Source organism: Amblyomma maculatum, chromosome 1, assembly GCF_055883805.1.
Source record: "Amblyomma maculatum isolate TAMU_Amacu chromosome 1, ASM5588380v1, whole genome shotgun sequence".
In the NCBI taxonomy this organism is placed as follows: Eukaryota; Metazoa; Arthropoda; class Arachnida; order Ixodida; family Ixodidae; genus Amblyomma; species Amblyomma maculatum.
In genome coordinates this window covers 223873558-223900395 of record NC_139344.1, presented here as the reverse complement: position 1 = coordinate 223900395, position 26838 = coordinate 223873558, and the positions used below count along the sequence as shown (strand labels likewise).

Below are 26838 nucleotides of genomic sequence, written 5' to 3'. Positions count from 1 at the left end.
CATCGCCGGACTTAGGTACGCGGTAGAAAATGTGCGCTGCACATTTCTTTGCAGAAGCTGACTCTTGGATTTTTTCAGAGTGTGCCATGCAAGTGATCGTTGCTACAACCACGCATCCATGTTCCAACGGCTGGCCTACCCCGAGGCGCATAAATGTTCAACCGTGGACGTATCAATGATCGAAGAGAGGACAGATTTTCACAATATTGGGCGCGAAATCGATAGCTACCAGTGCTCAGTGTTAGAGAAATTCTGCCTTGATCATGCGCAATTCAGTGTTTCAGGTGTGGTCAGTAGCTATAAGTTTGAACAGTTCGCCTGTCAAGTAAGTCAGCGATGGACCGGCGGAGCGATTTTCCACGCTACACCGCTGTCTTGCTAGAAAGCCTACCTAGGCGGCGTTTGACATTCAGCTGCTTTTTGTGGGCCCCGTAATTGAAAGCAACGCCTTCAGAAACACGTTAAAGGTACAAAAATGTATTCTCTTCAACAGTTTCACTCCAGGCTGTCAAAGCAGGCGGACGTTGATAAAACATTTGAGCACTCCAGTCTTTAGAAATCTGTAGAATCGCTTTCAGTTTGTAAAATTATTGGAATAGGTCACTTTCTGATCGCTGGGACATAGACCCTCATGACAGCGCTGTCACGTGAATAAGGACCACACCAGACCGAAAGCTTGTCTCATATAACATAGCTAACCAAGGTATACCTTACAGCATTGTGTTGATTTTTATGGTGCATAAGCGACTAATGCTGCCATGCACCAAGAACAAGGTTTAATGTATTTATTTTGTGTGTAATGACTAAAATATTCTTTAGGATGTAGCTTGTTTAGGAACATTTTAGGAAACCAAAAATGCAGGAAATTTGCACGTCTCTCCTAGAATCATGCTGGGATGGAAAGGGATGTTGCAAAATTGTACAAAATGTTTCCTCTTTTCTCGACTCTGGCGCACGTGTAAGATATGGTTTATTGTTAGTTCATCCCCACACTCCTTGCATATTGGTTTGTCCTCTTTCATAAGTATGAAGCTGTGTGTGAGGTGTGGGTATGTGTTTTGTGAAGATGACCTAAAATGGCCTCCATGTCGTGTTTTTGATTACTGCATGATTTCCATTCCTTAATGACAGGTTTGACAAGTATAGTTTGTAGTTTATTTCAATGTTTCAAAAATCCTGCCATTTCACTCTCACTTTTCTTTGCACAAGCTTCTTGGTATCTTCATGCAGCATATTCATCCTCTGTAATTTAGCATTGTGTCAAGGTAACCTGGTTATTTCTTTTCATCACCTTTCAAGACAGCTGTCCCGATTTCATAAAGTGTAGGATTTCTGATTTCAGGAACGCCTTGGGAGTCATAGAAATAAATGAGATCCACAATCGTGAGCTATCTAGGGTATGCATATACATGTCCATCGCTTAGTGGAATGATGTCAGTATGCTGTTAGAACAGGCTTTGTGGTAACAGCAACCATTGTCTGAGGTGGTCCTTTAATGGGCATTTAAATGCTATGTAACTACAGGTACTGATTGCTTTGTGGTAACAGCAACCATTGTCTGAGGTGGTCCTTTAATGGGCATTTAAATGCTATGTAACTACAGGTACTGATAGAACTCTTGATCATGTTATGTGATGATGCGATCCTTGCATGCATATAGGTATACATTTCAGAATGTGCAGTGCACCACTTGACCATTTGCCACCAGTTTGTGTGAAAATGTATTTTTCATGCATGTTAACCAGTATTTAACAGATGACCCCTGTGCACAAGCCAAAAGTGCCACGAGCCAAATGTTACGAGGCCACACGACATAGCAGGAGCTGTTAAGTCAGGCTTACAAAGTTATATTTGAAATATGCTCTGGGACGTTTCAGCTCCATTTAAGAAAGGTTGAGGCTTACAGAGGTCTATGCCAGGTTGTCCATCACCTAACAGGGCAGCCTACGACCATATGCTAATGAGTATATCTGAGATAACAGAGACATGAATAAAGGAATTAGTAATTATGTTTGTAACAAAGGGCATGTAAATTAACGGGAATCCACAGTGGGATCCGCAGACAAGAACCATTAACGCTGGCACACCATACCCTTACAGGTGGAGATTAGGAGTCTCCCTAATTTTTTTTTTCTGCTCAAAGCTTGTCATTTCCTTTGTTCTTCCAGATAAGGAAGATGTGAAAATGACAGCATCGAAAATTCCAGAGACCATCGTTAACAAGGATGCTGATCCCAACAGCGTAAAAAGGAACTTCAGAAAAGATGGGTGACTAGTAATGCTGGCAACAGTTGAAGCTAAGTGGAAAGGCATGAAAGTGAAATGCAACATATGCAGAGATATGTTGCGAGACATATCTCTGTGGTGTGCGACATCTGGCTCCGTCAGTTTCATCAAGTGATTGGCCAAAGCATGTGGTTTTGTGATAAGTGCAGTGTAGTAGCATAGATGCAACCTTGCCCATTAATAATTGGAGTGGAGTAAGTGCATTGTTTTGTTTTTGTAAGATGTTCATGGTTTCCATGCAAACATTATGAGAAATTTTTTCCTAGAGAATGTTTGCTGAAATGTGAATATTGTCACGTAGCCGTTTAGGCCCGTAACCAGAAGGTTGGGTTTTAACGGGGGGTTGAGCAGCTAGCAGGCGCAGAAGAGCAGATTCGGAGAACCGAGAGACGGCGGCTAACTTCAGCTTCTTCTCGAACGCCACGGGGCCACTTCTTCGAGTCCGCGCACGAGACTCACGATGAGCAGCCGCCTAGCGGCTGCTGTTGCACACGCTACATTACCCCCCTCTCTAAAAAAAAATAAATGTCAACTTGATGAATTCGAAAGCAGAGAGAACAAAAAAAATAAAGCAAGAAACATGCGTTAGGCGGTGCGCTAATTTTCTCGCGAAAAGTACGGCTTCATGCGCACGACATGGACAACCTCGGATTTCTGCTGGCGACGAGTAGAAGAAAAGCCGTCCGGAAGCACTTCGTACGTGACGTCGCTCAGCTGACGACGCACTTTGTATGGCCCAAAGTACTGCTTCAAAAGTTTTTCAGATAGTCCCCGACGTCGAATCGGAGTCCAGAGCCACACTCTGTCGCCCGGTGCGAAAGTCACTATACGGTGGCGGTGATCGTAACGCTGGGCGTCTCGACCTTGCTGGTTCCGGATGCGTGCCCTTGCCAGCTGTCGCGCTTCTTCTGCGCGTTGAGTGAACTCCTCGGCGCCAACTTCGAGGTCACGGCCGTCGTGAGGCAACATGGCTTCGAGCATTGTCGAAACTTCGCGGCCATACAATAAGGAGAACGGCGTCATTTGCGTTGTTTCCTGCTGCGCCGTGTTGTACGCAAACGTGACGTACGGGAGGACGTCATCCCAAGACCGATGTTCAACATCCACGTACATGGACATCATGTCGGCGAGAGTTTTGTTCAGACGTTCTGTCAAGCCATTAGTTTGTGGATGGTAGGCTGTTCACCTGCGATGGGTAGTGCCGCTTAGCTGCATGACAGATTCCAGTAGCTTGGCAGTGAAAGCAGTGCCTCGGTCCGTTATTATAACTGTCGGGGCGCCGTGCCTCAGGACTATACGTTCGATGAAAAATTTCGCTGCCTCGATTGCCGTACCACGCTGGAGGGCCTTCGTTTCAGCGTAACGCGTGAGGTAATCTGTAGCGACAATTATCCACCTGTTGCCGGAATCAGAAATTGGAAAAGGACCCAACAGATCCATGCCAACTTGTTCGAATGGGCATCTTGGCACTTGAACAGGATGCAGTAAACCGGCCGGTTTCACAGGCGGTGTTTTCCTTCGCTGGCAATCATGGCATGTTCTCACGTAATGTCGTACTGCGGCCGCAAGGTTTGGCCAGTAATAACTCTTCTTAATTCGGGCCAGAGTTCGAGCATACCCCAGGTGACCCGCGGTGGGCTCGTCATGACATGCCTGTAAGATTTCTTCGCGAAGAGACTGTGGTACGACGAGGAGGTAATCTCTTCCCGTCGGAGCGAAGTTGATCTTGTATAAGACATTGTTTCGCATGCAAAACGATAAATGCGTTCTGGCGAAGAGACGGGGAACTTCTGTAGTGCGCGCTTCCAGAAAATCGATAAGTGGTGCGAGAGCCGGATCGTTTCGTTGCTGCTGCGAAACAGTGAGCGCGTCGACGGCTGCGATAAGGGGAAAGTCTGGTTCTTCGTCTTCCCGCGCAGCCTCGACAGGTGAACGGGACAAGCAGTCAGCGTCGTTGTGCTGACGTCCAGACTTATACACGATGGTCATGTCGAACTCCTGTAGCCGTAAGCTCCATCGTGCAAGGCGTCCGGAGGGGTCTCGCAAGTTCGTTAACCAGCACAAAGAATGGTGGTCACTCACAACCCGAAAGTGCCGGCCATAAAGATAGGGTCGAAATTTCATCACCGCCCATACAACAGCCAGACATTCTTTTTCGGTGGTGGAATAGTTCGATTCGGCACGGGACAAAGTCCGGCTGGCGTATGCGATAACTCGCTCGGCACCGTCTTGCCACTGGACGAGTACAGCGCCTAGACCCACGTTGCTGGCATCTGTGTGGACCAGAGTCTCGGCATTCGCATCGAAATGGGCAAGCACAGGTGTTGTCTGCAAGCGGTGCCGTAACTCGTCGAATGCCTTTTGCTGTTCGTCCGTCCAGGTGAAGGTGACATCATCCCGGGTGAGACGTGTCAACGGAGCGGCAATACGCGAAAAGTTTTCAATAAATCTGCGGTAATAGGCGAAGAGGCCCAAGAAACGGCGAACTGTCTTCTTGTTACATGGAGTAGGGAATTTGGTGACGGCTGTTGTTTTAGCGGGATCGGGACGAACTCCCCGATGGCTGACGACGTGACCCAAGAACAGGAGCTCTTCATAGCCAAAGTGACACTTTTGTGGTTTTAACGTGAGGCCCGCAGATCTGATAGCCCGTAGCACAGCGGAGAGACGTTGGAGGTGTTCCTCGAACGTTGGTGAAAACACAACAACGTCGTCCAGGTAGACTAGACACATCTGCCATTTAAGACCAGATAGAACTGCGTCCATCATTCGCTGAAATGTCGCTGGAGCGGAGCACAATCCGAAAGGTAGGACTTTGAATTCATAAAGTCCATCGGGCGTGACAAACGCTGTCTTCTCGCGATCACGTTCATCGACTTCGATCTGCCAGTAACCGCTCTTAAGATCAAGCGATGAAAAGTAGCGCGCATGGCGTAGCCGGTCTAATGAGTCATCAATGCGTGGCAGCGGGTAGACGTCTTTTTTTGTGACCTGATTGAGCTTACGGTAGTCCACACAGAACCTTAAACTTCCGTCTTTCTTCTTAACGAGGACAACAGGCGAAGCCCAGGGACTCCTCGATGGCTGTATGACACCGTCATTTAGCATCTCGTCTACCTGCTGGGCAATGACTTCGCGTTCCCGCGGTGACACTCGGTAGGGGTTCTGTCGGACTGCTCGGGTGCGGTCGTCGGTTATTATGCGGTGCTTAGTCAAGGGCGTCTGTTTAACCGCGGAGGCGGATGAGAAGCAGTCTTGGAACTGAAAGAGTAGCCCGACGAGTCTTTCCTTCTCTGCCGGTGATAGAGCGGGATTCACATCAGGGTCGAAGTTGGGCGTTTGGCTGGCAGACGTGTTGGTCTCAAGAACAAAGCAGTCGTGGGCAGCTTCTGCGACACCTTCAAAGTAAGCTACCGTGGTGCCTTTAGCGATGCGTTGCCGTTCGTTTCCGAAGTTCGTAATCAGCACGTGAGCTAGACCATTAGTCAGATGAACTATACCGCGTGCAACACAGACTCCATGATGTAACAGAAGCTCTGTGTTCTGTTCGGCAAAACCGGCAGCACAGGACTGGTCGTAGCACCTGACTGTGACGAGAGCAGACGAACGTGGCGGCATGGATACATCCGTGTCAACGATGCGTAAAGGTGCGTGGCGTCGTTCTGAGTCAGCGGTCATCGTTGCAGGCGTCGAAAACGTTACAGTACGGCGAGGAACATTAATAATGACCCCATGCTCACGTAAAAAGTCCATGCCGAGTATGAGGTCCTTGCAACAGCGCGGCAGGATAACAAAAACGGCTACAAAGGCTGAACCGGCGATGGTTACTCGGGCAGTGCATCGTCCGATCGGCGTCATAAGGTGACCGCCAGCAGTACGAATTTGCGGTCCCAGCCATTCAGTTTTCACCTTGGAGAGCCGATCTGCGAAATTCTTGCTTATTATTGAAAAGTCTGCTCCGGTGTCTACCAAAGCGGTTACTGGGTGTCCGTCGACGAGAACGGAAAGGTCGGCACTAACAACGTGATCGGGTTGGGGTTGATTGGGAGTTTCGGGTTCATGGGGCGGCGGAGGCATCGTAGTCACAGCATCGGGCTGAGTCGTCACGGGAGGGTCTTCGGGACCTCGATTCCGTTCGTCAGCAACCTGCCCTCCTGAGGTCGCCGCCTTCAGTTTCCCCGGTGTGGGCTTGGCGACCGGCGCCTCGGCACATGATTAAACTCACGGCGGCCGGGTGACGAGTAGCGCACGGGAGAAGACTGTGTACTGTCGCTCGAAGAGGTTGCACGGGTTGCCAGATATTCTTCGATTTCTGGAGGGCGTTCGCCGACCCGGGGACGCGGGGAATCACGAGCAAAACCCCGAAGACCGAGTTCACGGTATGGACAACGACGGTACAAGTGGCCGGGTTCTCCGCAGTGGTAGCACAGCGGTCGCTGGCGAGGAGTGCGCCAGACGTCTGCCTTCCGAACCGGTTGCTGCATGACGGGGCCCTGCTGGGATGGCGGCAGGTAGAACAGTGGCTGAGGAGCGGACGGCTGCATGACGAGGCTCTGCTGAGATGGCGGCTGGTAGGACGGTTGGTACAACGGTGGCTGCAAAGTGGGCGGCGGCTGTGCTTCGAAACGAAGTTGTTGCGCAGGAGGCACTGCAGGCCGACGAAGAGCCGCTGCGTAGTTCATAGAACGTGGCTCCGACAGTGACTCAGGCGGTGACAACGTTTGACGTATTTCTTCCCGCACGGCTTCGGTGACAGCCACGGCAGTCGGTTTAGGCGTTCCAAGATTGAACTTGAGGAGCTCCTCGCGAACTACCTCGCGGATCAGCTCACGCAGAGAGTGATCGTCAGTGGACCCGTTCAATGTGGCCACACTGCTGAAGGGCTGACCACAGGCAGACTCCGTGCGCCGGCATCTTTGCTGCAGGGCTCGCTCAATCAGGGTAGCTTCATTGATGAAGTCCGCGACGGTTTGAGGTGGACTCCGAACCAGACCAGCGAAGAGGGGTTCTTTTACGCCCTGCATCAGGTGGCGCAACTTCGCCGATTCCGTCATGTCGGGATCAGCCCGTCGGCAAAGACGCGTCACGTCCTCGGCGAACATGGCCACACTTTCGTTCGGTAGTTGCACACGAGCTTCTAGGAGGCGGCGTGCGCGATCACGGCGGTCGTGGTTGGCAAAGGTTTCCCGCAGCTGCTGGCGAAAGGAATCCCAGTTTTGAAGACTGGCCTCCCTATTCTCATACCACGTTTTAGCACAGTCTTCAAGCGCGAAATATACATTGCGCAGCTTGAGCCGGGTTCCAATGATTAAATTGCGCCACACGCTCGAACTGGTCGATCCAGTCGTCGACATCTTCCCCAGTACCACCATGGAAACTGGGGGGCGTACGAGGCTGCTGAAGCAGCAACTGATGCTGACTTGCCTGGTCCATTGCAGAAGTCTAACTGCTGGTCAGCTGGCGTCGGTTCAGGTAGAGGAGCGAATTCCGGCGCCAGACCCCGGAGGCGACGGCTGCAGCGATGAACGGGTGTAGATACTAGCGGAAGCCGGTTGAGACTCGACGAGCGGCTGCGAGAGGCCCGAGACATGTAGTTCAAGGCCTCACCTCCACCAGTGTCACGTAGCCGTTTAGGCCCGTAACCAGAAGGTTGGGTTTTAACGGGGGGTTGAGCAGCTAGCAGGCGCAGAAGAGCAGATTCGGAGAACCGAGAGACGGCGGCTAACTTCAGCTTCTTCTCGAACGCCACGGGGCCACTTCTTCGAGTCCGCGCACGAGACTCACGATGAGCAGCCGCCTAGCGGCTGCTGTTGCACACGCTACATTAATGTGCAATAAAACTAGTGTTTTCTTGCTATTTACTTTTCCCTGTATACATTAGTTCTGTGAAAAAAAACACCGGCTAGAAGGAAATGTAATGGCATGCATTTTGATACTTGGCCCCGTTGTGCTGGCTCAGTAGTTAGAGTGCTTGGCTGCTGAACCGAAAGATGCAGATTTGGTTCCAGCCACAGCAGGGGCATTTCAATAGAGGCAAAACAATAGGCCGTCATGCACCGTGCGGTGTCAGTGCATGTAAAAGAACCCCAGGTGGTCGAAATTATACCGGAGCCCTCAACTATTGTGTTCCTCATAGCCATAGTTATTTTGGGATGCTAAACCAGATATATATCACATCATACTCTGAGTAAGATGCTATTCATGGTCAGTTAATCATACACTAAATGATCAATTTTTTTCTGCATGGTACAGCAGCTGTTGTACAATTTTACTTTAGCCTTCATGAAGAATATCATACTGGCTCCACATGGCCTTCTGTTGACCCTTGATATGCGTCACAATCACACACCGAGTATGTATTTGTCTAAGGGCACCTATGCATGCAAGGAGGGGACTGTTACTTTCCATTTGTCAGAACTGAAATGCATGATTCACATCATTTCTGTAATTTAACTTCCTGCTATTTGAACTGTCCAGCATTGATGCAAGTTTCAAAGAACTGCAATTAGCAAATTAATCCAAGCAGGAAACCATGCCAAGAACTTCTTCGGTTTCATCTTTAACAACTGTTTGAGAACTAAAATTAGCCAAATGTTGCAAAACATAGATGAGAGGTTACAAAATCTAAAAAACAATGCAGCCTACCTGTGGCATGTAGGGTTTCACATCCTAAAGTGACATATGTAGCTATGAAAAATACCGTAGTGGAGAGCTCCAGACTAATTTGACTGCCCGGGCTTTGTACTTTGCGTTGACATCTTGCAGGAAACAGAAGCATTTGCATTTCATCTGCACCAAAGTGCGACTGCCATCACTGGCATTAAACATCACGACCTTGGGGCAAGTAGCCGAACGTGCCATTAAGATGTCACAGCGTCTACGTACATGCTATACACGTCAACCTTTCTAGCATTAAAGCTGTCACATGCATGGCAGATATTCATGTTCAGCTTTGGACTGACAAGTTTAAAAGTGTACTATTTGTGTTTGTCTAGCATGAAAAACAAAGGAAACTAAGGAAAAACGAAAAAAAAAAAGAACATATGTTGAAAAAGCACTAGTCATTAACACATAAAGCATATTCGTTCCTTTATTAATGATAAAGTGGCCTTCAACAATAGTACAAAGCCTGAACATTTAGGAAGGTGCTGTGCCAGGCAGCTATTTTACAGAAACCTGAACCATTTCACCTGTAGTAATGCGCATCCCGGCGGTGTGGGCTGGGCACTTATTTTTCGGTCCACTCCAACATGCGAAAACTGCATCATGTGCATTCCCGTTTTCCGAGTTTTGAGCACTGTAGTGCAGGCTAACAAATTGTCGATGACTTATTTTCGTCTGATTGTTGCACAGCGCGTGTAAATAAATTACTACTCTACCTAATAAACACTGACATGCACGTGCAACATCGCCGATCATAAACGGACACACTGATGTCCGTCCGGACATCGCACTCTTCGTAGTCTCACACAGCACTCTAGTAGGACGTAATCCGTACATCACAGCATCTCACGATAAGCACACACCACACCTCCAACAAACACGAATGACGCGATGCTTGGGCTAGAGACACGCCGGCGGCACCCAGCTTTTTCAGCGCCGCTTGTATATGTACTACGTAGAACTTGCAGCACCAAACCTCAATGCGAGCAGAAAGCGATGCGTTACGTGACGCATCTCATCACAGATGGAAGTGACGAAACTTTGAAGAATCAAAACTACATAACTACATAACGACCGTCGTAGACGTTAATCCACATGATAACGAGGACCAAATGAGCGGGCGTGCGGGCCGCGGGCTGGCCGTCAACACCGCGATTACATGCGCTTGCGCTCTGGTCGTGCTTGCCACCCTGCCGCGGTCCGACTCACGTAAACCTATCATCATGCCATCACGTAGTATATCACCCATTCTAGGCACTATTCTTGCCACTGCACTATTCTTTGTAATTTCACATTTGACGCATGCAGTATGTTGTCCATACTTCTTGCACCTCGCACGTACACCTCATACCAACTTTGATTTGGCTACATATGGCTACCATGTTGTTGCTACCAACGTTACTAGTGTTACTAGTTGCTACAACCACATCTGGGGATCATGTCTCGGATCCGTCCGGCTTTCCCGACGGATCCCAAGGCCCATATCGGAGAAAAATGCGCTGGGTCCGTCGGAAGAACCCTACCGATCGGGTACAGTGAACTAGAATATTGGGTAGTGTGCTCACTCCGCGGCGGCTCTACGGGGAGCGGAGGCCCCGCGTGTGTCGACAGGCGACTGCTTCGCGGCGCCGGCACCAGGTGACGCCACGGTAGACTTCACGGTAGGATTTTGCTCCGCCCGTCGCTGTCAGCCGGTTCAATTTGTCACTGCGTTGTGTGCATTTGTGGCTTCGTTGTTGCTCTGCTGTGCGCATGTTCTTTTGGCGCTTATCGGAGGTCACTTCAAGCGTTTGTTCAGTAAAGGCCAGTTCAGGCTCTTGTTTAAGCTCCCATCGAAAGTGAGTGTTGACTACACCACGTGCGTCGGTGTATGCACGTTCTGCCTGGAGATCAGAACTCTTTGTGCTTTTCTTTCGCACATGAGGGGGTAAGCGGACATGTGGCCTGTACTAACCGGTTAATTCACTCTGACAGACTGCTAATAAGAATAATAATAACAGTATTTATTTAGTATAGTTAGAACAACACACATACGGAAGCGCCGAAGCCACAAGCGGGCTTGTGCGGCGACAACCGGCAGCCGCTGCAATCTTCGCGCCACATCAGAACTCCATCAGAACTCCATCAGAGGCAAAAAAAAAAAAAAAGAAACATTTGGCACAACACACTATCAAAAATGAACTGACAACATCAGTACATATTATATGTTCTCTAACGCTTTATACAGCAACTCTCAATGTTTTGCGGGTGGTCAAAGAAAATACGTCGTCCAGTAGTTCGTTGAAGATGGCTGGAACATAATAGCGTCTTGTTGCTTTACCGTAATGAATGCGGACTCTCGGTTTAAGATAACGAGGAACATGTCTCAACGGTACCGGTTTCGTGTTTTTGTGCCTGTATGCACTGCTCCAAAAATATTTTAGTACTACAATTTGCGTAAAAAGATTGTCAAAAGCAGGCAAACCGGCTGTTCTAAAGACACTGCTGGGCAAATTCTCCTGTGGCATGTAGAGGACGCTTGCAGCGATGTTTTTCAAACTCCTATTAACTCCATGTGAAAGAGCAGTTAAAAAAAAAAACACATACCGTATCTTTGAACACTACCCCAGAGCATGGGCGATTAGTTTTCTGATAGAAAAAGGCATCATGGTTTTCAAATTAAACAACAAAGATGCAACACTTCTAAGTTTCTTACAAATGTGGGTCAGCTGAGTACTCTATGTCAGATCACTGTATATGGGTACACCAAGATACGTAACCGACGGGACGCTAGATATAGGTTGACAAGAACACAAACAGCAATATGAGGGGTTTAAATATATAGAACCTACATTTGGTACATCTTTGTGCGGGCTACGAAAACAGACAAGTCGGGATTTGGTGCCATTTATTTGTATTAAGTTTGAGACAAACCAATGACTAAATTTAATAGCGCCTCCTGAAGGTTAGCCAAGGCACATGAAAACTTAGGTTTGCCTGATACTAGTAAAGGGTCATCGGCGTAAAGGAATATAGTGGATGCTTTCACGTGGTCACATATATCATTCACATATACCCGCACAACAAACTTACCGCGTCATTGCAGATAGGCCCAAACCAAAATATGCCGGCCCGTCGTCAAAACCATTGCTACGCGCCTGGATGCAATACTGGCTATGTGCATACTAAAGGTGGCCCAAAAATAGCCCTGCTAGGCGTTCCCAAAGATGACTTTTAAGGAAGCAGTGGGAGATCAACCTCCGTCACTCGGACAAGCGGCTGGATGAGAGCTGTGGAGCTGTGCTGTTTGTGAGCTTCATTTCGAACTTCGTTTCGTTCTAAGGGGCTATGTTCATATTGTGAACGGGGGAAAAAGACCGCATCCCTCGTGGGAAGCCAGCATTATCCCCCGATGCCACACCGACGCTATTGCCGAATCTGCCGGCCTACCTTTCAAAAAATATACCGAAAGAAAGACAACAAAGGAAGAGGAAACCCACTGGTGTTGTAACTCATACGGGCCCTCGAAAACAAAATTTTCTAGTCTATCCGATATACCCGTAACAACAGAAGAGTAGGAATCGGCCCCAAACGAACAGATTCTGAAAGTATTCTTGATATTTTGGAAGTGGTTAGAAATAGACTGCATAAAGAAGTTGGTTGCCCCGTTCACGCAGAAGGCCGATCTGAAGAAGTAATAAGGTTTTATTTAGTCACCGGACTGCACTTGTGAAAGGGGCTAATTCAAAAAAAGGCAGAAAAACGAGAACGGGCGAAACACCTCAAACTAAGCCATTGCTAACGTTGTTGTGAAGCGCTGGAGCAAGTGAAGGAATTAAGCGGCAAAATACGTGAACATAAATATACGCAGCGGTGACAAATCTGTTCATATGTTTCATAAAGCAGTGACTTGTCTCTCCAAATAAGTATGCAGTAGCTGGTTTGAAAACCTTGTGGTGCGGCTCCCGTGCTGCGAAAAACGCGAATTGTAAATAATGCATCTTTCCTTTTACTTTGTCAGAATTACGTGCATTCATTCTACCTGTCATCTCCATGTCCTTTTTGTTTTTGTGTGCTGCAGCATGGGTGTTTGTGAATAAGCAGTTGTTGCGGCCGACACTCCTTCATTCCTCGTTTATCCCTGGCATGAATCCCAAGCTATTACTATTGACTTTAAGCATTAATGGAAAGAGCTGTATAACCCCCGAATATGCAGTGCATTATAATTTCTTTCCAGTGAAACAATGCAGGCTCGTCATACACTATGTGAACGTCCCAACGAGCCAAGCGCATTGATTAACATTGTTTGAACATGTGCACAGCGCAGATATAAAGTTCAATTCAAGGTCCGCTTAACCATTTCAGCAAAACCCACGCAAATGTCGAGGTAATATTTCAATTTGTCGGCGCGGCTACTGCGACGCCGGCCGAGCGCGGCACTGGCTTTTACCCGTGGAGCGCGCGCGCTTCGAAGCACCTACCGTGGAGACGCGCGCAGCGCCACCGCCCACCGCCGCTCCCCGTCGACACCGGCGGGGACACCTCGAGCGGCGCTTGTGAGCACACTACCCAATATTCTAGTTCACTGTAGATCGGGTCCGTCCGCCGTACCTCTGAAAAATATTTCCCGGATCCGTCCGTCGTATCCCGAAGAAAAACGCACCGGGTCCGTCGGACGTACCTTTAAGACCATCGATCGGGTCCGTCCGACGTACCTTTAGCCACAGCCATAAAACATAGGCCTAGCGACGACCAGGGAGTATCAGGGAGTGCGTTCGTCGAGAGCGCCCGTCCACCGCGCTGACTGCCGGCACCGTTCCGGTAAGCTCGCTTCATCCGGCGCTGCAGGCGCTGCGAACATGTCTGATTTCATGATGCGGCTGAAGCCTGACCATTTTCGGCGTTGCGTAACGAGTAAAGTGTCGATATTTTGCCTACGTATTGACAACCAATGGAGCGCAATGTAGTGCTCTTCTACAAGAAAAAAAAAAAAAATGCTGCTTTACATTTGGCTCCCTGCAAGTGCGTTTCTGCGAAAAGTGGTTCGATGCGAGTGACATTGTTTGCGTGGACCAATGGCTTATTGAATGTGTGGTTGTGCCGTGACAACTTTGTGTTCGAAAATGTTTGCAGCATGCCATGGTGAGGATTTTAGACGGCCTCCCGTCGTATTTTCCAGATGGGGCGGGCCCTCCTGCACATCAAAAGCGTACCAAGTGTCGTCGAGCACCATCAGACCTCTGAGGCTGCATGTACTGTGCGCGAGCCCGTCTGACAAAGCTGCTGCGGAGAATGGTACAGGTAATAAATGCGACTACAAAGGGTGTCTTGTTGCATACTTGTTCCTTAAATGCACGCGTGAAGAAGTTAGCAATGATGATATGTTCGAGCTACATTTAAATGCATATCTGACTGCAACTGGTTTGACTCACATAGCAAAAAATCTTAGCAAGTGCCTTCAACCGTCTCTTCATCGTTTTGAAGATGATAGAAGACCTACATAGAGAAGTTCACTGTTGACAAGGTTTCATTCTTCAAAGTATACAGGAATACCGCAGAAAGCATAATGTGCGATTTTTTATTTCCCTCCGCTAATGTGGATTGTCCACATCAGAAGTTGGCCACTTTGGTTTTTAGGAACCAGCTGCATCTCTTCACCGCAGAAAGAAAAAAAAAACGATCACTCTAGGATATGTGTGAGCGCATTATGTCTGGCTAGTAAGGGAGAAAAATTCAGCTGAGCCAACCGGCTGCTAGTTACTTAGCCATGTCTAATCTCTGTAAAATACGACCTCTTTGACCTATTATTTTCACCTCAGTTTTAATGAATTAATAAAATCACTCGAATAGCGCCTCCTTGTACGCTGGTAGTATAACAAAACTTGAAGTTGGGCTAGATGGTGCATTGTAAATTGACTGAAGATAAAGCGCACGGGAAGACACACACAAGAGAAGAAGACACAGGACACGCGCTAGTGAGCTAGTAGTAGTGAGCATTAATTTTGTCTCACTTGCATTGGCCTCAGTTATCCAGAATGACTTGGGTGACACGTCAAGTACACAGATTAGGGTATGTAGTACGTGTTGTTAGGATCGGGCTCCTAGCTATAGGGTTCGCGCGGCTCCTGCAGCGGCCGGTGACTGGGCCGAGCGGGTGACGGCGAACGCCGTACGCCCCTTTACATGTCCCGGTACTGCTCCGCATGGCACCGGCGCATTGAGGAGAAGCCTCGGCGTCAAACACGCCTAGGCACATTCGGCCATCTAGACACTATGGCGCGCCCTCCTATGCCCTTGACCGCGGCAGACCGCGGAATTTCCTCTAGGTAGTGTTGGGCAGATCCGCGATGGGAGACCAGCGCGCTCGCTATTGGGCCTCTTGGTCCGGTGCCAACTGCTGCATCCGGATTGGACAGTTCAAATGGCAACGGCTTCGTGGTTTATAAAAAAAGGCGCTCTGCCGGTAATCATTTAGGGAGACCGTCGTGAGCGTCCATCGTGTGTAATCCTCCTCGGCAGGAAGTGACGTGGCTGATTCTTCCATGGCTGTGCGAAGACAGTCGCGGGTGACCAGTAGCTTTCGGCCCCCTTCCCATTGTTGTTCTATTCTGTGCCATTGCTGTAAATTAAAGTATTAAGTTAGCTTTCATTGGAGCTCGCCTCGTGGAGTCGAAGCCTTGATACACGGATTAGAATCGTGACCGTGATGCTCCCACTCCGGTTTGGTCAGGCGTCTTCTTGGCAGAAGATGCTCCTAGCGGCACTGGCTCCCGACATCTAACACTGGAGTCAGCGATGTGATCGTGAAGCGTCTCGACTCGCATTTCTAACACCGGTTGGCAGCGCTAGGGATAGGCCGGCTGAAATCGTCTGCGTGTGCGGGTGAACGCTTCGTCTTTTGCTCTGATATTCGTCAGGCTTGAAACTCTGGGTTAATAGTTTGAACTGCTGAGAATCGGGTGTCTGTCGCACATTGGTAGCTTGCACAGAGCCGTTTGTGAGTGAGCAAAGCGAGCATTTTAGGCAGCGATCTTGGACCTCAAGAATGTAGCCAGGGACGAGCTGCTGTTGTTATGTGACGAGTTAGGTGTGGATGCGGAGGAAGGAATGAACAACTTGGAAATTTTTGAAGCGACAGAGTATTGTAATGCAGTCGAAGAGGATATGCAGATTGCGTGGGAAGTGGTTAAAATTGAGAAAGAATTGGGAAAAAGAAAACATCGGGAAAAGACGGAATAGGTTAGAAGCAGAGCTGAAGATGCTTGAGCTCGAAATGGAGATGAAGAAAAAGGCAGCTCTGAATAAGATGAGTCAAACCTCGGTGTAAGGAGCGAGAAAGTAGCGCGCCAGGATCAAGGACGAGATGAAAGTAGTCGGGGTCTATCAGATGAGGAGATGGACGATTACAACTTATTCATAATTTCTCCGTTCCGGCTTAGTGGCAGAAGGAGCTGCGTCGGTAAGGTGAAGCGCGAAGCGACCCCCATAGAGCTGAAAGCTTCTCAGCTTCAGACCGCCGACGAGTTGCCAACTCGCAAAGCTGCGGATACGAAAATAGCGTTTAATCGTTTCAGGTAAAAACGAAGCGCAAACTCTTTAAGAGGTGCGGAAGAGGTGAAAGAAGCCGCTTTTTATCCGCGCCGGCACGTTAACAGGACAGGGGATCCCGCGCAAGCGTCCGGCGGATGTAGAGGGAAAGCAGGGAAATGGGGACAACGTACCTCAATTCAAGACCACGGCGGACTTGGATAGGTGCTACACAGTGAGAGCAGTTTGCCCAACCATCCAAACGGCACAGACGTGTGTGGGCAGGTCCCAAAGTGTGCACAAAGCAGTGCAGAAACGTTCCACTACAGTGTGTGTGGCACAGACAAGCGCTGGTAGGCAGTAGGGACGGTGCGCAAAAGCCAAAGGACAGCCCTCAGATGAGCGAGATTGCGTAACACCGAGAAATCCTTCAGTTGAATTTGGCGAGTTTGCCGTTGGCTGCAACGTTAGTAAGAAAGTTGCTCGTAAACCAGTAGAGCAGTGTTCCCGCAGTGCCGATGGTAATCCCGGAGATTTAGTTGAGGGACGCGAAGCGCCCGTGCAAAACACGCAGCGGAGAGCAGGGAAAAGCGCACCACTGCCGGAGAGGAAAGGGATGAATCGCCCGCCCTTTCAGTTAGCAAGGGTCAAGGATGAAAAAAAGGGTGTGGTTGTTTCGAAGCTCAAAGAAAAGCACCACCGTATACTGCCTATCAGAAAAAGAGAAGATTCTGGTCATTCGACGCATGCGGATAGTTCAGACACTAAGTCCAAAATGAGTGAAGCCTGAGTCGCTTTGGGACGTTAAACGCCATAAACTAAACCAAACCAAAATTTGATTAAGGGATAACGTTCTGGATTTTCATGTTTGTTAAAGCCTGGTGTGCCTTGGGGCAGAGTCGGGGTGTTTGTGCGCCGTGTAGTGTGGTGTTACCGGCCGCTGTTGGCCATGGGGAAATGCTTGGTTGTCTTGTTGCTTGCAGTGCTGTACAAGTCATACCACGAGCGAAGGGCATCTCGCCGCGGCAAGTAATTGATGCCACTGGCTGGCCGAGGTTTTTCAGAATGTCAAGATCGCAAGGCTTTGCCGGAGGTGTGTAAATGGGCGCGCATGTATGCGAAAGTGTGCGAGAGTGATGTTTTCAAGTTAGTCTCCCTCAACTGGCCCGCCTTCTTCCGAACAGAACCGGTGAGCAGCCCAGCTGATACGGCCTCTTCAGCGGAAAACGGGGGGATGTGGCCCCTTTCCAGGCCATTTCAGGCGGCGGACTCGGGCTCCTAGACGCGGTTCGCGCGGCTCCTGCAGCGGCCGGCGACTGGGTGCCAAGCGAGCGCCGGAAGCCCCTTTACATTCCTATAGGTGCTGCTGTGCCGACCTGTCGAGCAGCGTTACAGTGCCACTGAGCGCGAGTGTCTTGCGGTAGTTCGGGCCGTGCGGTGCTATCTTATACGGTCGCAGGTTCACGCTGGTGACCGACTGCCAGCCCCTTAAGTGGCCGCTAAATGTGAAAGACCCAAGCTCGCATCTCGCGCGGTGGAACCTGCAGCTTCAGGAATACGATTTTGAGATAAAACACAAACCAGGTAAGGCGCATACTAACGCGGACGCATAAAGTAGAAACTTTGTTCGTAACTTCAATGAGTTTTGTCCGGCCATAGACATGGAAGATCTCCGCAATGCACAGCGAAATGACAAAGCACTGGAGAAATTCTTTCGTGCTGCTTGGGGGGCGATCATCCAGGACCCGGACAATGCTTATTTGGTGGACAACCTAGGGACACTGCGAAAGCGCACACGGCTTACTTGGTCAGGAAGAAAGGCTGGCCAGGTATGGGAAAGAGTTGTGGTGCCAAAGTCTCTAGTACCACGCATATTGAGGGTTTTTCATGATGCTCCGTACGCGGGCCACTGTGGAGTAGCAAAAATACGGAGAAGGTTGGAACGCTACTATACTATTGGCAAGACATGCGTTCTGACGTGCGAGATTACTGCGCTAACTGCCAATCTTGCCTAGAAAGAAACACCCCGAAAAACCGCAGGCCAGCTCATCTTCAGGAACTTGAGATCTCGACGCCTTTTGAAAAGGCAAGAATGGATATTATGGGCCCACTTCCAACGACGACAACAGAAAACAAATATGTACTGGTGTGTGCGGATAACTGGACGAAATACGCTGAAATAACGGCACTGCCTGACCAAAAAGCAGAAACCGTGGCGCGTGCCTTTGTAGAAGTGGTCGTTTTGCGGCACGGCGATCCAAGGCAGCTGTTAATGGATCAAGGGTCAAACTTTCTCTCGAGATTGATGAAAGATGTCTATAGGCTTCTTGGGATTGACAAAAGCCAGACAACCCCTTACCACTCGGCTTGTAACGGCAGTATGGAGAGGCTTAACCAAACCGCGAGCCAACTGTTATCCCACTACGTTTCGCGATATCAACGTGATTGGGGTTTATGGATAACGTTTGCTGTCTTTGCGTGGCATACGGCGGCACATGAGAGCTCTGGTGACTCGCCTTTCTAACTTTTATTTGGCTGCGACCAAGACACTCTATATGCGGTGGTTGACGGAGAGCGACGGATGCCATACAGGTCGCTGGAGGATTATCGAGCAGAACTGACATTTAGATTGCAGGTGGTCCATATGACTTGACAGCCGAAGCATTACGGGAAACAGACGACAGGAGGAAAAGGCAGTACGACACCAGAGTTAGGGCGGTTCCACTCCGGGTGGGAGATCGCGTATACCTAGAGTGCGTGCAGGTAAAGGTAGAACTCGCCCGTAACTTGACCCATAAAAATCGAAAGGACCATACCGCATAGTAGAGCAGCTCGATCTCGCCAGTCGATTTCAGGATTCGAGAGATCGCAGGGGCATCGACAACTATGTTTCGCGCTAACCGACTAAAACAAGCACCAGCCTACTTTTCTCTTGCCGACACGGTTGCCTCACGGGAACAAAAGGGGGAGAACGACCAGCGCACAATCCCTGCCATTATTAACAACCCTGCATTAGAGCGCAGAGGAAAGAGCAGCCGGCGTGAAAACTTTAGTCCCTTTGATAAACCACGGCCGGTCTCGAGGGAGAGCGCGCGGATGAATTGGAAAACTTCCTGCAGTCGCAGGTCGACGGCGCCCTTCTCGAGGAGGAGGAGGCAAATCGGCCGGAACTCTAACGCGGATAACATCGCAACAAGATATGCCAGCTGACCCGGTTCCCGCTCCCTCTCTCCTTCTAGCTGCTAGGTACCACCTTCGTAACCGAGTGGTTGGCGCGAAAGTCCCTAGCTAACAGCTACAAAGGATGAAACAACTAAGCTGTCTCTTGTCGTGACGCTGGGGCTACGTCGACCCGGCCTTCACTTGGTAGCGTGCAGAGACTCGGGGTTGAAGAAGGACTGAATCTTCGAAGTAGGTGAAATATGTACAAGCAGGTTTAATGGCACTTTGAGAAACTTATTTACAAGATTATTTACACGAAAAAGAAGGGTACATCAGCAAAATGGCAAGCGTTAAGAGTTCATAGCGAGAAGCGACTGGATGAGCCGTTTACCCAGGGCCCAGAGCGACATTTCGTGCTCTGCAGCGTCCTTAAAACCCCCTATGTCCAGCCCCTCTCTGAAGATGCTGACCAACCAAATCCAGGGCACGCCCCTCAGGTATCGGCATCCAATCGAACACATCACTGCACTGATGGTCTGAAGCACTGACTGGTCCGGCATTCATTCGTTGGGCGTGATCACTTGTTGGCGGGAAAAGCTTGGGAACGGCGAGGAGAGGAGGTACATTTCTATTCTTCAGCAAAGAAACCACAGGCTGGTTCTGACAAGTGGTTTTACTTCTCAGAAACCCGAGTGCACGTGGCGCCGCATCCGCTCCCAGCATTGTCCGTTTTCGACAATTGCAAATCTTTCCTGCATTCCTGGGAAATCACTTAATGGCTGTATGCGTCATGCTCCTTTCTTGTCCTGCACGTCAGCGGACATGTCACTTTGTCGTCTCCTTTGGAAAGTAGGCATTCCTCACTGGACGATAGGGCTTATCGACTGGAAGGGTGAACAAAAGAAAGAAAGCACTTCCTGCATTTCCCGCAGGGGGACGTTTCTTTGTGTTTTTCCAGACGTTCTCTTGGCAGGGTCAATTTGGTATTTGCAGAGTGTCCACAAAGCAAAACAGGCTTACAAAACAGGATTCCTGGAAACAGGCTCACTTAGAGCCATTGGACCATCACCACATATTCACAGCACTTATCCATGCCCACAGGCGAACAATAGAGCGCGCAAATGCGGATGCTTGGTCGTAACAGCCTCCTCCCCCGCCAGAAGAGTCTCGGAGGGCAGCAGTCCCAGCTGCTGCATGAAGAGACGACTTAATGGCCTGCACGTGAACGCTTGAAGCTCGCTGTTGCTTGTCGCGTTGTCTCGATTGTTGTAGGCCAAATTGCTCGAGCTGTCTGAAACTCAACCACATGTCGAAGCAAGCACTCGGCTCCCGTCTGAAGAGACCAGGTTAAAAGAAAACTGCCATTGTTGTTCGAGAAAAGCCCACTCTCAAGACGTTCGGGACCCACGTATTCCTAGAAAACCAAACGTGCTGCTTTACATAGTCACACATATACAAGCGCACGAAAAAAAAAAAAAAAAAACCTGATTATCAATTTGGATACATGGTGAGGAACATCTCGGACCGCTTAGAAAGAGCGGCTAAGCGCGTCCGCATTCCCATTTAACTTCCCCTTTTTGTATCTTATTTCAAAATTGTACTGCTGTAAAATCAAGCTCCACCTAAGAAGGCGACTGTTCTTCGATGTCGCAGTTTGCAGCCAAGCCAGGGGACAATGGTCCGTCTCTACGGTGAATTTGGCCCCTCCAAGATAGCACTGCAATTTTTGAATGGCCCATACAATGCAAGCGCACTCTTTCTCTGACGCGCAATAAGCCCTCTCTCTAGAACTCAGTTTTCTGCTCAAGTAGAGCACGGGGTGCTCATTACCGTCGTCATCTCTCTGGCAGAGAACAGCACCTAACCCTCGATCACTGGCATCACACTGGACCGTGAATTCTCGGCCATAGTCTGGAGCTCGCAATACCGGACGGCTAATCAGCACAGCCTTCAGGTTTACGAAGGAGGCTTCCTTTTGTTCGTCCCAGACTACATTTGTCGGTTCTGTCTTGCGGAGAGCGTCGGTCAGAGGGCTAGCCAAAGCTGAATAGTTAGGGATGTAGTGATTGTAGTACCCAGTCAGACCTAGGAATGCTCGAATTTCCGTCTTCGTGCTCGGCCGCGGATAGTCTGCTACCGCAGAAATCTTAATCTCGCTGGGTTTCCTGAAACCCTGACCTACATTGTGACCCAAGTAGTCCACGGTCGCCCTTGCCAGGCAACATTTCTCGGCCTTTACGGTTAGTCCAGCTTGACGCAAAAGGCTCAGTACAGCTCTTAGATGTACCATATGGTCCGCCCATGAGTCGGAAAAAACCGCAATGTCATCTAAATAAGGCACCGCGAATGTTTCACACCCCTTTAAAACCCTCTCCATGAGTCGGGAAAAACAAAATGGAGCATTTTTGAGCCCGAAACTCATCATTGTTGGCTGGTAGCTGCCCGTCGGAGTGACGAAAGCCGCGTATCTGCTGGCGCGTTCAGTGAGCGGTACTTGCCAGTATCCTCGAGTAAGGTCCAGCGTAGTCACATATGCCGCTCTACTGACCTGTTCTACTCTCTCCTCAATATTCGGAATAGGATACACTTGATCCCTGGTGAGAGAATTTAGCTTTCGGTAGTCTACCACAGGCCTAGGGTCTTTACCTGGAGCTTCTACTAAGATCATAGGCGAAGCATAATCGCTTTCCGAGGGTTTTATTACTCCCAATTCCAGCATGCGAGTTACTTCCCTATCCAGAATTTCTCTTTGCCTTGGAGAAAATCGGTAGCACCTTGATCGCACTGGCACGTCTGAAGTCAGCTCAATATCGTGCTCAGTCAAATCAGTTCTGCCTGGCCTGTCCACGAAGCAGGCCTCAAACTCTGTTATTATCTCGCCCAGATCGGACAGCTGGGATCTCTTTAGTTCTCCTCTCTGCTCCGTCTTTTTGAGAAGCTCCTGAGCGTTGCTTCCTTTTCCGCTGAGGCAAATCAAGTTGTCCCCCATCTCCTCGGGAAGGTTTAACGTTAGATTTACCACGGCTTCCCTCTGCACATAAGGCTTCATAAGATTGCAATGATAAATGCGCACTTCTTTACGCCTACCGGGAATTTTCACTGCGTAGTTAGTGTTAGAAAGCTCTGCAACGACTTTAGCAGGTCCTTCCCACTGTACTTCGAGCTTATTCTTGGGATCATTGGCTTGCTCCATAGCTAAGTCCTCTCGGGTTCCACTTAGAAGTCTCGTGAGATTACTAGACACCGGCGGCAAGAGGTTACTCTCTAGAACGTCCTCATTCCGTGTCTTATCAAGCTCACTTTCTAGCTGACTTATCTGAGATGCCTCGCTCTCAAAGTTTTCTGACCCGCTATCTTCCGCATCGACCACTGTTTTAGCTGCCGTTTCCTCCGCGGTGGATTTTTCTGGAATGAGCAGTGTAGCTAGTTCTCGCGCCTTTGAACGTGTTAAGGCTTGCACAACTCTGTCTCCGAAAAGGATGCCCCTCTTTCGCAGCAGCATGTCCGATTTGTTGGAGAACAAATACGGATAGCACTTAGGAAGCTTTCCTGAAACGGCAGCCTCGGTTGTTAATTCGCCGAAAGGGCCCTCGATGACCACGTTCGCGATCGGCAAGCACACACTCTGTTCCTCAACTACCTGTCGGATCCATGCACACTGTCCTGTATAGTCGGAAGGCGATACATACGCCGGATGGACAACATCCATCGTTGCGGCCGAATCGCGCAGTACCTTGCAAGGCTTCCCGTTGACTACTAGGTCATGCAGGTAGGGTTCTAAAAGCTGCATATTTTCATCGCAGTCCCTGACATACGAGAAAGCAATCTTTTCTTTCCGGCAGTTGACGGCAATGTGACCCTGCTCATTACACCTAAAGCATGTGAGCGGCTTCCTAGCCTCAAGCTTATTCTTTGTGTTCTGCACGTTGGTCACTTCCCCACTTTTCTCACTGCCGTCCTTTCTAGGGAATTTGCCTGAAGAAACCTTCATTTCTTCGTTTCCAACTCTAGCAAAGTGCCTTTCCTGACGGTTTTTCACACTGAACTTGGGATTGCGGGGCCTATCCACTGCTGGGTTGCTGAATTGTCGGCGCGAAGCATACTCCTCAATAAGTTCGGCAGCTTCAGTTGCCGACTTAATTTCGCCTCGGTCCTGTAACCAATTTCTTTCTTTTTCTGGGAGGCAGTTATAAAACTGCTCCAAAAGAATTCGCTCGACTACAGCATCCCTCTCACTGTAGGAATCAGTGCTCTTTAGCCACTCGCCCAAATTAACTCTTAAATTGTACAGGAATTCAGGGTAACTCTCGTCCCTGGACTTAGTAGCGTTCCGAAAACGTTGTCTGAACGCCTCGGCGCTAAGCCTATACTTTCTCAGAAGGCAAGCTTTGACCTTCTCGTAGTTGTCCGAGTACTCCTTGCTTAGCCGCGCGACAACCTCCGCTGCCTCGCAGGGCAGAACCGTCAATAATCTCTGAGACCAAGTGTCTCGCTGGAAGGACAGTTTTTCGCAAGTTCGCTCAAAGTTAGCCAGATACAGACCGATATCCCCTGATATCACATATGGCTGCATGTACTTTGACATCTTGAAATCTGCCTCCTTGTTGAGACGAGGTACCGCTAGCTGGGGACAATCGCCCGACCTCTTGCTCAACTCTAGTTCTAATTTCCGGAGCTCAATTTCTAGCTTCTTTTCCTCTCTTTCCCGCTCTTTCTGCTGTCTGAGCTGTTCCTTTTTTTGCCCGATGAGGTTCCATGCTTCACTGAGCTCCTCATCATCGGTTCCCAGATCAGTGATTGCCTTTATAATCAAGGGTTTTCGTGCCAAACCACTTGTATCAATTCCCAATTCCTCACACAATAGCAACAGGTCCGGTTTCTGCAGCTTTTGTAGGTCCATGATCGCTCCGAGTGTCGGCTACTTCCAAAACAACAGTGCAAACTACCAAACCTAAAGGCGTTTCAACACTTTTTACCAGTTCTAAATTCTAACCCTGTTCTAGAACCTGGTCCACATCAGAAGAAAAGCCAAGCACTCACCCACACATGCGATCGATGTTCCGAGCTGCTTTCTTGTTGGCCGATTGTTGCGCCTGCTTGTTGCTTGAGATGCCACCTCTGATCACAAGCTGTGGCTTGTAGATTCTGATCCACCTCGAATCACCAGATGTTGTAGCTTGTAGATCCAGATCCCACCTCCAGTCATCAGATGTTGTGGCTTGTAGATTCAGATCCCAACGCTGGACACCAGTTGTCGTGACGCTGGGGCTACGTCGACCCGGCCTTCACTTGGTAGCGTGCAGAGACTCGGGGTTGAAGAAGGACTGAATCTTCGAAGTAGGTGAAATATGTACAAGCAGGTTTAATGGCACTTTGAGAAACTTATTTACAAGATTATTTACACGAAAAAGAAGGGTACATCAGCAAAATGGCAAGCGTTAAGAGTTCATAGCGAGAAGCGACTGGATGAGCCGTTTACCCAGGGCCCAGAGCGACATTTCGTGCTCTGCAGCGTCCTTAAAACCCCCTATGTCCAGCCCCTCTCTGAAGATGCTGACCAACCAAATCCAGGGCACGCCCCTCAGGTATCGGCATCCAATCGAACACATCACTGCACTGATGGTCTGAAGCACTGACTGGTCCGGCATTCATTCGTTGGGCGTGATCACTTGTTGGCGGGAAAAGCTTGGGAACGGCGAGGAGAGGAGGTACATTTCTATTCTTCAGCAAAGAAACCACAGGCTGGTTCTGACAAGTGGTTTTACTTCTCAGAAACCCGAGTGCACGTGGCGCCGCATCCGCTCCCAGCATTGTCCGTTTTCGACAATTGCAAATCTTTCCTGCATTCCTGGGAAATCACTTAATGGCTGTATGCGTCATGCTCCTTTCTTGTCCTGCACGTCAGCGGACATGTCACTTTGTCGTCTCCTTTGGAAAGTAGGCATTCCTCACTGGACGATAGGGCTTATCGACTGGAAGGGTGAACAAAAGAAAGAAAGCACTTCCTGCATTTCCCGCAGGGGGACGTTTCTTTGTGTTTTTCCAGACGTTCTCTTGGCAGGGTCAATTTGGCATTTGCAGAGTGTCCACAAAGCAAAACAGGCTTACAAAACAGGATTCCTGGAAACAGGCTCACTTAGAGCCATTGGACCATCACCACATATTCACAGCACTTATCCATGCCCACAGGCGAACAATAGAGCGCGCAAATGCGGATGCTTGGTCGTAACACTCTTGAAAAAAAAAAAAAATCCTTTTTTTTTTCTTCCTAATACTCGCATGATTTTAGTCGCATTTTTGGTTGTTCGTTTTCGAAGTTTATTTACATAGTGTTGATTGTTACCTTATTGTGCACTCGAAGGGTATTACAGAGAAGAATACTTTTGAAATCATGCACTGGCTCAATCAATGCTCGTGACGAAGAAAACAGTGACATTCGTGCAATCATACCCGAAAGGTTGTATGTGTGCATGTGTGTGCGTGTGTGTGTACGGTGAATTCCTAATGTTCGGCGAACATTCTTTCTTAGAAGGAGGGGATGTGACTACCTGTGCAGGTGCGCGAGGTGCGGACGCCGGTCAGTGACTCGTGGACACTGCTGACCGCGCCACATTTGCGTCGAGTGGCCCAACTCTGGTGCACATGCGCGAGACGCCGGTCAGTGACTTATGGACAGCCACCGACTGCTCCCCACTGTGAAAGGACCGAAATTTAAGGGCTTAAAAAAGAGGAGACGAACGGGAAAGTGGGGAGAGGATCGCAGCCAGCGGACGAGACGGTCGGACGGAAGACGAGCAGGGCAGAAGACTGGGGCTGCGCCACGACTTGCGAGCCCGGGGTCTAGCCGCCGTTGAAAGTTTGGCCCCTGTCATCCTGCTTCCTCGCCTGGCAACTCATCCTCCCCGTCAGCTGGAAACCCCGCCAACGCAGCGACGCATCCCAGTGACGGCCACCCGTAAGCGAAACTGAGCCGGTTGTTTTAATTAAATATGTTTAAAATTATATCTCGAGTCTGTGCCTCCATCTCCTCATGCCCAGTGCGAACCCAGGACCACTTTAAATAACTCGAGTCATCACACTGCTTCGCATGGCACCGGCGCATTGAGGAGAAGCGAGGTGAGAAGAGAGGAGAATAAAACGAATAAAGAGGACTGTGAAACCTATAAAATAATTCCAGAACAAACGAAGCCTATAAGAGCACGATACCACAGGAAGAAAAAA

General features: G+C 49.3%; 1 long non-coding RNA gene across 3 annotated transcripts in view; it reads left to right on the top strand.

The window, feature by feature from the left end:
* LOC146205734 (uncharacterized) overlaps positions 1 to 26587 on the top strand; it is a 95846-nt gene extending 69259 nt beyond the window's left edge. For 2 of the 3 annotated variants that reach the window (XR_014703219.1, XR_014703218.1), the window contains 2 exons: positions 14108 to 14229; positions 26174 to 26587. This is a non-coding gene — a long non-coding RNA (uncharacterized LOC146205734). Of the gene's footprint in view, positions 1 to 13394; positions 13750 to 14107; positions 14230 to 26173 lie in introns of those variants that run through there. The other variant, XR_014703220.1, reaches the window with a different exon arrangement.
* Positions 26588 to 26838: the final 251 nt, after the last annotated feature.